The sequence below is a fragment of the Acipenser ruthenus genome, chromosome 41 (assembly GCF_902713425.1).
Source record: "Acipenser ruthenus chromosome 41, fAciRut3.2 maternal haplotype, whole genome shotgun sequence".
Taxonomy (NCBI): Eukaryota; Metazoa; Chordata; class Actinopteri; order Acipenseriformes; family Acipenseridae; genus Acipenser; species Acipenser ruthenus.
The window spans coordinates 2,038,983-2,050,810 of record NC_081229.1 but is presented as its reverse complement, the minus strand read 5'-3'; the positions used below and the strand labels follow the sequence as shown (position 1 = coordinate 2,050,810).

Sequence of the window (11,828 nt, the reverse complement as noted above, 5' to 3'; positions counted from 1 at the left end):
TAGCCTTTTCTTTGCAACATTCAAATTCAATATACAAGACCATAAGTGATGCAACCATGCCAGAATATGTGTGTAGACACTAGATTTAATTTTACATCCTAATCTTGCAGACCACAGGCCTATAAATAAAATGAATAATTATTAATTCTGCGTTTGCATTATAAGAGCACTACTTATGAATGCAGAGCGATTCGTTTTATTCTGCACGTTATTGGCGGGGAGTAGAAGTGAATCCCCGCGTTTAAAAATAAAATAAATATCGAGTGATTGTCTTTGTAGTCTGCAATGACAGTAAAAGATTTTGAAGATAACGGAGGCTGCAGATATCAGCGGGACTTCGGTATTAATGCAGGCACACGACGAGGGAGGAAATGCATTTGATTTTGCCTGCAAATCAACGTGTAAAAGAGCCTTAAGAATATATATATATATATATATATATATATATATATATATATATATATATATATATATATAATGATTTTAACCGAGGCTCGTGCCTCATAACTGGCTACGACCTTGATCATAATAATAATAATATATTATTATTATTATTATTTATTTCTTAGCAGACGCCCTTATCCAGGGCGACTTACAATCGTAAGCAAATACATTTCAAGTATCACAGTACAAGTAATAATACAATTAAGAGCAAGTTAAATACAGTGACTTTGGTTCAAGCAAGTACAAGTGTGACAAAATACAATTCAATAATACAGCAGATAACAGTGACAGTGATAGTTACATCAGGATATGATTAAATACAAAATACTACAGATTAAACACTTGGCAGATTACAGTATTCTGAAGTACAGGATTAAATGCAGTAAAATAGGGGGCAGATAAGAGCAAATAAAGCGCATTTAAGGAAGGGTGATAAGTGTCCCAGGGGAAAAACAGAGGAGTTTTACAGGTGTTGTCTGAAGAGGTGAGTATTAAGGAGGTGTCGGAATGTGGTCAGGGACTGGGCAGTCCTGACTTCTGTAGGAAGGTCATTCCACCACTGCGGAGCAAGGGTGGAGAAGGAGCGGGCTCTGGAGGAAGGGGAGCGTAGAGGAGGTAGAGCCAGTCTTCTAGTGCAGGCGGAGCGGAGAGGTCGAGTGGGGGTGTAGGGAGAGATGAGGGTCTGGAGGTAGCTGGGTGCAGTCTAGTCAAGGCATCTGTAGGCTAGTACAAGAGTCTTGAACTGGATGCGAGCGGTGATTGGGAGCCAGTGGAGTGAGCGGAGTAGTGGAGTTGCGTGGGAGAAGCGAGGCAGAGAGAACACCAGGCGGGCAGCGGAGTTCTGGATGAGCTGGAGCGGACGGGTGGCGGACGCAGGGAGGCCAGCCAGGAGGGAGTTGCAGTAGTCTAGGCAGGAGAATACCAAGGCCTGGACCAGGAGCTGGGTGGCGTAGTTGGTGAGGAAGGGTCGGATTCTTCGGATGTTGCTCAAGAAGAATCGGCAAGTGCGTGCCAGAGTGGAGGTTCTTAGCGGAGGAAGAGGGAGAGAGTGTGGTAGATTCCAGAGGAACAGAGATAGAGAGATCAGAGGAGGAGGAGGAGGGAAAGAAAAGGAGGTCAGATTTAGAGAGTTTGAGGTGATGCGAGTGCATCCAGGAGGAAATAGCAGACAGACAGGTAGAGATACGGGAGAGGATGGTGGAGTCAGAGGTGGGGAAGGAGAGGAAAATCTGAGCATCATCAGCATAGAAATGGTATGAGAAACCATAGGATGCGATGAGGGGGCCCAGGGAGCGGGTGTAGAGAGAGAACAGGAGAGGACCCAAGACTGACCCTTGGGGGACTCCTGTTAAGAGAGGGTGAGGTGTGGAGGTTGCTCCACGCCAGGTTACCTGGTAAGTGTGGTTGGAGAGGTAGAAGGAGAACCAGAGCAGTGCCAGAGATCCCCAGGTCAGCGAGAGATGATAGTAGAATAGAGTGATCAACAGTGTCAAAGGCAGCAGAGAGGTCGAGGAGAATTAGGACAGAGGAGAGAGAGGCAGCTCGGGCAGACTTAAGTGAGTTGGTGACAGACAGGAGGGCGGTTTCAGTGGAGTGAGCAGAGCGGAAGCCAGATTGGAGAGGGTCGAGCAGAGAGTGGTTGGACAGGAAAGCAGAGCGCTGGCGGTGTACAGTCCGCTCGAGGGTTTTGGAGAGGAAGGGTAGGAGGGAGACGGGACGGTAGCTCTGCATGGGTCTCAAATACGCAGTTTAGAAAGAAGTACATAGCAGATACGCATTGTCGTTTTAAACATGAGCTCTGGTATTGCATTTAAACATGAGCTCTGATATTGCATTTAAACATGAGCTCTGGTATTGCATTTAAACATGATCTCTGGTATTGCATTTGAACATGAGCTCTGGTATTGCATTTAAACATGAGCTCTGGTATTGCATTTAAACATGAGCTCTGGTATTGCATTTAAACATGAGCTCTGGTATTGCATTTAAACATGATCTCTGGTATTGCATTTAAACATGAGCTCTGGTATTGCATTTAAACATGAGCTCTGGTATTGCATTTAAACATGAGCTCTGGTATTGCATTTAAACATGAGCTCTGGTATTGCATTTAAACATGAGCTCTGGTATTGCATTTAAACATGATCTCTGGTATTGCATTTAAACATGATCTCTGGTATTGCATTTAAACATGATCTCTGGTATTGCATTTAAACATGATCTCTGGTATTGCATTTAAACATGAGCTCTGGTATTGCATTTAAACATGAGCTCTGGTATTGTATTTAAACATGAGCTCTGGTATTGCATTTAAACATGAGCTCTGGTATTGCATTTAAACATGAGCTCTGGTATTGCATTTAAACATGAGCTCTGGTATTGCATTTAAACATGAGCTCTGGTATTGCATTTAAACATGAGCTCTGGTATTGCATTTAAACATGATCTCTGGTATTGCATTTAAACATGAGCTCTGATATTGCATTTAAACATGAGCTCTGGTATTGCATTTAAACATGAGCTCTGGTATTGCATTTAAACATGAGCTCTGGTATTGCATTTAAACATGATCTCTGGTATTGCATTTAAACATGATCTCTGGTATTGCATTTAAACATGAGCTCTGGTATTGCATTTAAACATGAGCTCTGGTATTGCATTTAAACATGAGCTCTGGTATTGCATTTAAACATGAGCTCTGGTATTGCATTTAAACATGAGCTCTGGTATTGCATTTGGTTATGAAACGTCTCCACGCTTTACTCAGGAAATCCTTTTCCAAAAAAACCCATCATAGTCCCAGCGTCCTTTGCGCCTGTTTACATACTGCAGCACACAAGGTCCACCGGGTCTATAATAATAATAATAATAATAATAATAATAATAGCCTTAAGTACTATGCAGGAGGTTTTCTTCGATTAACAACAAAATTAACAAAAGATTTTTTGCTTCTATAGAGGCAATAGCCACAAATGTAGAAGATTGTATATTTACAAATAAAGGTAGAAACATTTCATTTAAAAACAGAATGCATTACATTTAATGTTTCTTACAGTTTAGAGGGAAAAAAAAAGGTGAAATACATTGAAATATTAACCTCAGTAAAAACAAATCTTTGACAGGTATTTTTTTTACTGTTGTTGCATAGAAATGTACAATTTTTTTTTATTTTCTATCCAGTCTATTCATGAAGGATCCGAGAGTCTCTGCTTCAACATCTCTGTCCGGCAGCCTGTTCCAATGGGTGACCATCCTTTCTGTGAAAAAGCTCCTTCTCCCCTCTGTCCTGAATGTGCCCTTCTTCAGCTTCCACTCCGTGCTCCCTGGTCCTGTCCCTGGACACACTATTCTAGGTGTGGTCGTACCAGCGCATTATATAATTTTAATATAACCTCTCTAGCTTTGAATTCAACTGTCTCGGTTTTATAACCTGTCAAGTTGACTTTAGACTTATTATAGTTTCTATGACTTTGTATACAATTAATGTTAAGCTTATAGGTCTGTAGTTCCCAGGGTGAAATTGATCTCCCTTTTTAAATATAGTTCAAACATTGCCAATTTTCCAGTCCAGTGGAGTGGCTTCTTTATTTATAGATGTGTTGAATATAGAACATGCTGGTTTAAAAATCAGTTAACCGTGTTAAATGAAAGAAAACAAGAAAGCAAGCAATTCATAGAATTACGATTTTTTTTACACCAAACTCCAAAATACTATTTAGTAAATCTCCAAATACTGTATTAAAGTGCAGTCCTTATTTGCAGTAATGTTCACAGATTGTCTTCATATAGTGTAAGTGCTGTACCGTGCTTTGGTGTTTTAGACATCATTCATTTTTTTTTTATTTCCTGGCATCTCATTGGCTAGTATCCTTGACAGGGGGGGGTCCATTAACTTTCAATAGATGACCACGAAATAAAAAGTACCTGTTTAAGTGCCTTTTCACCTGGATAGATATCCTTGAGCATCCTACTGTTCAAGTTTTAAACCATAACATTTGTTTATGTCTTTTTTTTTCGTAAACAGTTGCCCATTTTCTAAGACCCTACAGGTTGGGCGTTATTGGGGAATACCGCACCTTCCAGGGGTGATAAGGTGCCTGTGGCGTCAGGGCTGCATTACAGACTTCAGCGGTCTGGTATTGTCCAATATTGCCCTGTTGGGTCTTATTGCTTACATAATGCCTCGACGTTAATAAACTAACTATAATGTACGAGAACAGCTCCCTGAGATGTGATACTTTTACACGTCTGATGGACCCCTGGAACCCGTTAAATCAGACAGGGCATGTTCTGTTGTTCTTTTGGATCTGTTGTTGTGCTGGCATCACAGAGGCGCTTGAAAAGCAGGCTGATTACAATCATCACTGTTGCTATCCCTACCCCTGTCAAGACAACCCACGAAACAATGTGATGCCTGTCCGGATAACCTGTGGATTAGAAAAAAAACAAAATGAGGATCAACATCAGGAATGCTTCTTCAACCCAACGCTTCTGTACAGGGATTGAGAAAAGCAGAAAGTCAATGTGTCTATAAAGAGATGCTGGGGGACAGGTGGGGTTAAGTGCCCTGTAATTACTATAATCCAGTCCCCCTTCTGTTGTGTGGGATAGCTTCATTTTAAAAAGCCCACAAGCGAAAAACAGACATCAAAAACTTTTACAGCAAGTCACGTCTCCATTACAAATGGAGTTAGTGGCTCAGGTTTGAAGTGATGAGCCAGTCATGTCATATTCTTACCCTTCTTTGTTAAGGTGATCGTCTTCTTGAGGGTTTGGTTCAGTCGGCTGTGGGTAAGAACACAGGTATAATTAGCATCCCTGGACACTAGAATGTGACTTGTGATTTCCACCAGCCCATCCCTGGCCAGGGATTGGCTAGTCCTGCTGCTCTCTGTGATGTCACATCCTGTCTCATTCAGCCACTGCACTGAAGCGCTGGGGTATCCTGTGGAGATGCAGCTCAGGAGAGCCTTGTCTGGACTGTCCGGACGGTCAGTAATGACCAGCTGAGGCTCGCTGAATTCAGCTGGGAATAGAAACGACAACAGCATTTTAAAATCATGTTTTCCAAATCAACGGAAATGAGCCAGTGGCTAAATCGATTACTGTACGATAAATAAATAAATAACCTCAGCACTCCAAAGTGACTTTGCTGCAAATGTCACAGCCTCTATTTTACAAAACAGTGTCAGGGCAGTGTGCTTGTGAATAGAGAACTGGAGTGTTGCAGCTCTCTCAGTGCTGCATACCAGTAAGATGACACTCACCTGCCACTATGAGTTGCACGTCTCCACTGGTGATCTCTGTTTCATTGGAGACAGTACAGGTGTACCAGCCCTCATCCTCCCCCCGCACCTGCTTCAGTCTGAGGGAGGCGTTCCCCACACTGAGCTGCTCTGGGAACAGCTGGGTCCGATTCCTGTAGGTTTCATTCTGCAGAGCCAGCTGGTCCTGACCGTAATAGAATCTGTGGACCACCCGATAGTCAGGAGGGCATTCCCAGGTAACCACCACTCTGGTGAGATCAGCCCCCGCTTTATAGGAGAAAGAGCAGCTGAGAGTGACATCACTGCCGGGAGGTGACGTCACTGGAGACCGGGGCACTGTAACTGCAACGCAGACTGGAACAAAAAACAGCAGCCATTGATGTAGCTATATGTGTACCTGAACAGGTCCTGTAAATGCCAGTGTGAGAAACTTATAGAAGAAATCGCAATGGAAGATCATAGTATAGCTAAATTAATAATAATTATTAATAAATAATAATAATTTAGTTGGCTTGGTGGTTAAAGAAAGGGGCTTGATAACTTGGTTGATGAGGCATAGTTCACCTCCTAGTCTCTGTGAGTCGCTTTGGATAAACGCATCTGCTACAGCACGTCTCGCAGCCTATTGTACTCCAAAGTTCAGGTCAGAAATACAAATAAAATGTAACCTTTGTTTGTTTGTTTTTTCCAGTAACTTACCATGCAGCCAAACTTGTATGAAGAGCAGCTGTTTAATAGCTTGGAGACAAAGCAAGCCCTTGTGAATCCAGCGCGGCTGCAGGGTAATCATTGTGTTTAATGAAACATGTGGGCTGTCCTTCCTCTGCTGGGGTTCAGAGAAGCAGCGGTTTCATAGCTTGGAAACAAAGCAAATCCTTCTGAGTCCAGCGCACCTGCAAGGTGATCATAGGGGTTCAGAGATGCGTTTAAAAAGGACTTTTTACACTCAAACAAAAAGGCCCGATCTCATCCATCTGTCCCTCGTCTGTGCTACACACACACATATATAATAACGACAACCTGTCGCACAAAACCGATATCACGTTAAAAAATACAACGATTTTGTTCATTAGGGCAAATTGCATATATATAAAAAGGACACTCACACACATTTAATACCGTTGAAAAATAAAGTTAGAGGAATCACTTGCTTCCTCTTCCTCTCCTCCCTCTCTCTGGTCCAACTTAAAACATGTTCGCCGTGGTAGGAGACTCTGCGCTGTTACTACGCTTACTCACTAGTAGCACTACTTCAAAAACGATGTCTGATGAATATGTTTGCAATCGAACAATAGTTACCATGGCATCGGAAGCACTGCGCCTAGTGTTATGCACGATTCCAGTCGATTCAATGGGACGCTATCAAGCAAAAATCATCCCCTAGGAATGGGCAAGGAGGTACCCACTAGCCTCCTAACCCCTAAATCTACCCCCTAACCTAATGTCTACCCCTAAACCTAACTGTGTTACTATTAAAGTCATTTTTACTATTATTTATATAATTATATATAATTATTTTTTTATTTAACATCGTGTAATCAAAGAAACTCCATAATCGCAGTGAAGCATTTCATGCTAGATTTTGAAATGTCGCATTTTTCCGTTTGTCGTAACTTCAAAGCGGTGTGTAACTCAATAACAGTGTTCAGCAGGGTTCGTTTGACTTTATGAAGCAAAAATAGTTCATTCTATAGGAGATGAGAGACAAAGAGAAGGAGAGGCGATACCTTTCATTGGACGGACCTTTAATGCATTAATTAATTAATTAATTTTCATTTTGTTATAAAATATCCTCCATAACCGACGCGCACCCGTCCCTTGTCTGTGCCAATAAAATATTTGAATAACACAAAACGATCTCGTGTTTAAAACAACAATTTCGTTCGTTAGGGCAAATTCCATAGAAAGAAAAAAACGACACACGCACATTTAATACCGCTGAAAATTAAAGTTAACTTTGACTGCACGTGCAAGCTAACAAACAATGAAGCATGCTTTCACTAAAACTTACTCTCTCTCTTTCATCTCTCTTTCACACACACTGTATTTATATATTTTTCCAGCTGAAGGACTTGGAGTCCGAAACGTCCGGATATAATTGATTTTTGCATACATTATTCACATGTTTGTGAACCTGCATTAACTTTACACCTGTAGCCTTTTTTAATCACTCTTTTTCGTATGATTCATATTTTTGCACTCAAACCATAGAGACCCCGCGTTGTCTGAAGGACGCGTCTATTGTTCTGCAGTTGCATGTTCTCACAATCCGTGGTAACGCTGGTGCATCTGCAGTGCTGTTTAACCCTTTTCCTAGTGAAAAGCGAACACATGCACGGATCTTACTTATTGAGAGTTCAGTGTACAGGATTGCAGGACTCACAGCCCCCTCCTCTTCTGCTCTGAAGCGTATTAATGGTTAGGCTCTCAGGGTACCGGTGCCCAGGTGCATTCACTGGGCGTGTCTCAGCTGCTCCTAATTCCCGGGCGGTGGAATGGAGGGGCGTGGCATACATAACTACCCTTAACATGTATATAATCACACTGTTCAAAAAACAACACAACTAGATACATTTCACATGCTTTTTTTTTTTAAATACATACAGTACTGTATCAATAAGTGTGTAATTCCCTTTGGTCAGTGTGTAGTCGAGGGTATACGGAGTTTCCCCACTTCTCATATAAGGGATACAGAGTTTACTCATTTCTACTCTCCTGTGACATGCACATCCTGGGTCTGAGAGCCGAGAGCAGTGTGTTCATGGATAAACCATTACAAAAAATAACATCTTATATTAAGAGTTTTTATTAAACTAGCTGATCTGTCCCTCGTCAGTGCTACACACACACACACACACACACACACACACACACACACACACACACACACACACACACACACACACACACACACACACACACACCAGAAGACAATCGAAACAAACAAATATATATACATAATACATGAGCTTTACAAGTCACATGAATACAGTTTGCTTAAAATCGTTATATAATTATTTTTTACGACTGAACTGTGGTCACACACAGTCACAGATCCTGAATCTGTTCCAACAAACCAATACCACAATGGATAGTGTTAAACACAGTGATAATGCGTTTACATATTGACATCCTTACTGGTGCCAGTGTGATTAGATTAAGCAAAACAGAAAATAGGCTAACCGAAAAACGAAACAGCAAAATGCAGATTCAAAAGCTAAACATAACTGTAAAAAATGGAACAGGCGTTCATGGTGATTGTTTGAATGTTAAGTAAACATTTCGCATTTATTTTTTGAGGTAGATAGAACATTAAAGTACGGTAGCTTAGGAAACAAATGCGAAGAAAAAAAAATCCTATCAGTGATCTCGGGATATTGAGTAATAAATTATCTCGTGGTTTATATAACGGTTTGAAATCCCGAGATCCTGACAAAACGTGATTTAATTTCTATTTCTGTTTTTCTTTCCTCGAGGAGTCACTGTAAACATATGCACTGTACCGAGTAATAAGCGACGCGCTCCTGTAATCGGATTGCTTTAACGCGCGTTCGTTTAGATTTTAAACACTTAGGTTTATAAAACTCATTTTAAATAGGTGTATGCATTAGATATACAATATATTGACGCGCAAATGTAAATCCGTGTTTTCCTTGTTTTCCATCCCCGAGTAGATAAAAACACAAAGACAGATTATCAGTGTTGTTACTGAAACATGAGTGCTTTTCTGGTACTCTAAACGTATAAACACCGTCCTATCAGCGCCCTCAAATAAACATTACATGAAATACACATTCTTTGTTGAATAAAGTCTTTTACTGACAAGGGCGGTGGTCTCACTAAAAATACAGTTGCGAGTCAAAACACGTTTGACAAAATAATAGCTGCCACCTGCAGCAGACCGGGTGATGTGCGGCGGTTCAGTTTTTCAGCAGATTCTGTCTGTTCTGTCGCATCGCTGCAGGATGCCGCTGCCCGGGAACATACGGTCTGCACTCGGACTCGTTTCAACGTTTATTTAAAGAAATTCTTCATACAGCAATAGGAGGTAGATTACTTATAGTTACTTCATCAAGTTTCACTAAAAGTTATTTCACATGCAAAGTGTGCAAACTAAATAATTAACAGTTCAATTCTATGTGAATGTGTTACAATTAATTAATTTAGTTCCATGAAAGGAAAATGCAACTGGAATTATACTCAACGGTTCCTTGAAGCTTAGACTTTTGGTCGGCTGGTTTGGAAACTCAATCTGTTGATGAAGTGTCCAGTACAAAAACTCTCCTCTCCGCAACGAAATCTTCAATCCTACACTGGATTAAACTCGGCAACAGAGCTTTCAATTCTCGATAGACTCAACAAACAACTGCAACAAAGTCTTCAGTCCTCGGTATAGGATCCACAACAGCGCCCGTCCGCTCTCTCCTCTTCGCTTAATCTTTTAGCTACACCGGTAGCAGAGCACAGTTTATTTTGGATACGGTGGTTTTAGGTGTGCATACCGTCACAGGCTTGTCTGATAACAGTCTCTTGCAGGGGCGGCGCCACGAGGGGCCTGGGCGCCCCTCCCCTCCCCTTTTTTTTACATTTGCAATTAGCTATCTAAGTACCTACACAGGCAGCAGTGTGGAGTAGTGGTTAGGGCTCTGGACTCTTGACTGGAGGGTCGTGGGTTCAATCCCAGGTGGAGGACACTGCTACTATACCCTTGAGCAAGGTATAAATCGGTAATTGTATGTAAAAAATGTGATATATTGTAACAATTGTAACCTGCCCTGGATAAGAGCGTCTGCTAAGAAATATAATACAGAATATTTAGCGAACTTTGCAGTAAACCATAGCTATATTTGTGTCTTACGCATTAGCAATGTCACGACAAATTTTGTAAAAAGAAATCAACGAATCAACAAATGCGCCATAATGTAAGTACCTTCATTTCATTTTATTTCGATTTTACAATTGTGTATGTAGGCCTCCTTATAACCAGTGTACAGCTGGTTACACGATATTTTGTTTTGAAGTGTTCATTTTTTTAAATCGTGCTGTGCAGGTAATGTGAAAAAAGCGTTTTATGTTATTTTTGTAAATAATGACTTCGTTTTCACAATTTTGTATGTGTGTGTATATATATATATATATAATCAGTTTACACAATATCTTCTTTTGAAATGTTTATTTTATTATAGTTTTTCATTTTTTTACGTCATGCATTGTATGCGCTAATTACTGTTTTGACAATGTTGTAGGTACATAAAGCAGGAAAAAATAATAAATCATGCCGCGAGAGGTACCGGAACGAAAAAAGTCAAATCTGAGAGGTGCCGGATCCTGTTCCGGCAGGATCCGGCTCAAATTAAGCACGATATGAAAAAAGAGACTAATGAGGGCTCTAATCATCTAAATGTATAGATGCCATGCGCTCCTAATGAATGAATAAATAAATCAATATATAAGCCACGCCCCCTCCTCCCTGGTCCTCTCCTCTGATGAGATCCAGGCAGATTCGAGCGTGCAGCTGCGACCGCGGGTCCCTTCACCAGGTAAGAACAGGAATGATTCATGGTTTGAAGCTCCGGATAAACGTTGAAACGAGTCCGAGTGCAGACCGTATGTTCCCGGGCAGCGGCATCCTGCAGCGATGCGGCAGAACAGACAGAATCTGCTGAAAAACTAAACCGCCGCACATGGCCAACTTCCTTGTTTAAAAAAAAAACAAAAAAAAAAAACTAAAGAAAGGTGGCGTCATATATCTTGTTAAACGTGTTTTGACTCGCAATTGTATTTGTAGTGAGACCACCGCCCTTGTCAGTAAAAGACTCAACAAATAATGTTTATTTGAGGACGGTGTTTATACGTTTAGAGCACCAGAAAAACACGCACAGTGTTTCAGTAACAACACTGATAATCTGTCTTTGTGTTTTTATCTACTCGGGGATGGAAACACGGATTTACATTTGCGCGTCAATATATTGTATATCTATTGTATACACCTATTTAAAATGAGTTTTATAAACCTAAGTGTTTAAAATCTAAAATAAATCTAAACTGTCACTTGAGATCGAGGAAGGAGCTTCCGGGTGGTGTACGTGCGTGTGTGTGTGTGTGTAGGAATGATCC

At 41.0% G+C, this 11,828-nt stretch overlaps 1 long non-coding RNA gene across 1 annotated transcript; it reads right to left on the bottom strand.

Annotated features, from left to right (window-relative positions):
* Positions 1-5,942: 5,942 nt before the first annotated feature.
* On the bottom strand, positions 5,943-8,175 carry LOC131709053 (uncharacterized). The gene is made up of 3 exons (XR_009311353.1): positions 8,058-8,175; positions 6,411-6,604; positions 5,943-6,065 (listed from the first exon to the last, which is right to left on the bottom strand). It is a non-coding gene; the product is annotated as an uncharacterized LOC131709053 (long non-coding RNA).
* Between the last annotated feature and the right edge of the window lie 3,653 nt (positions 8,176-11,828).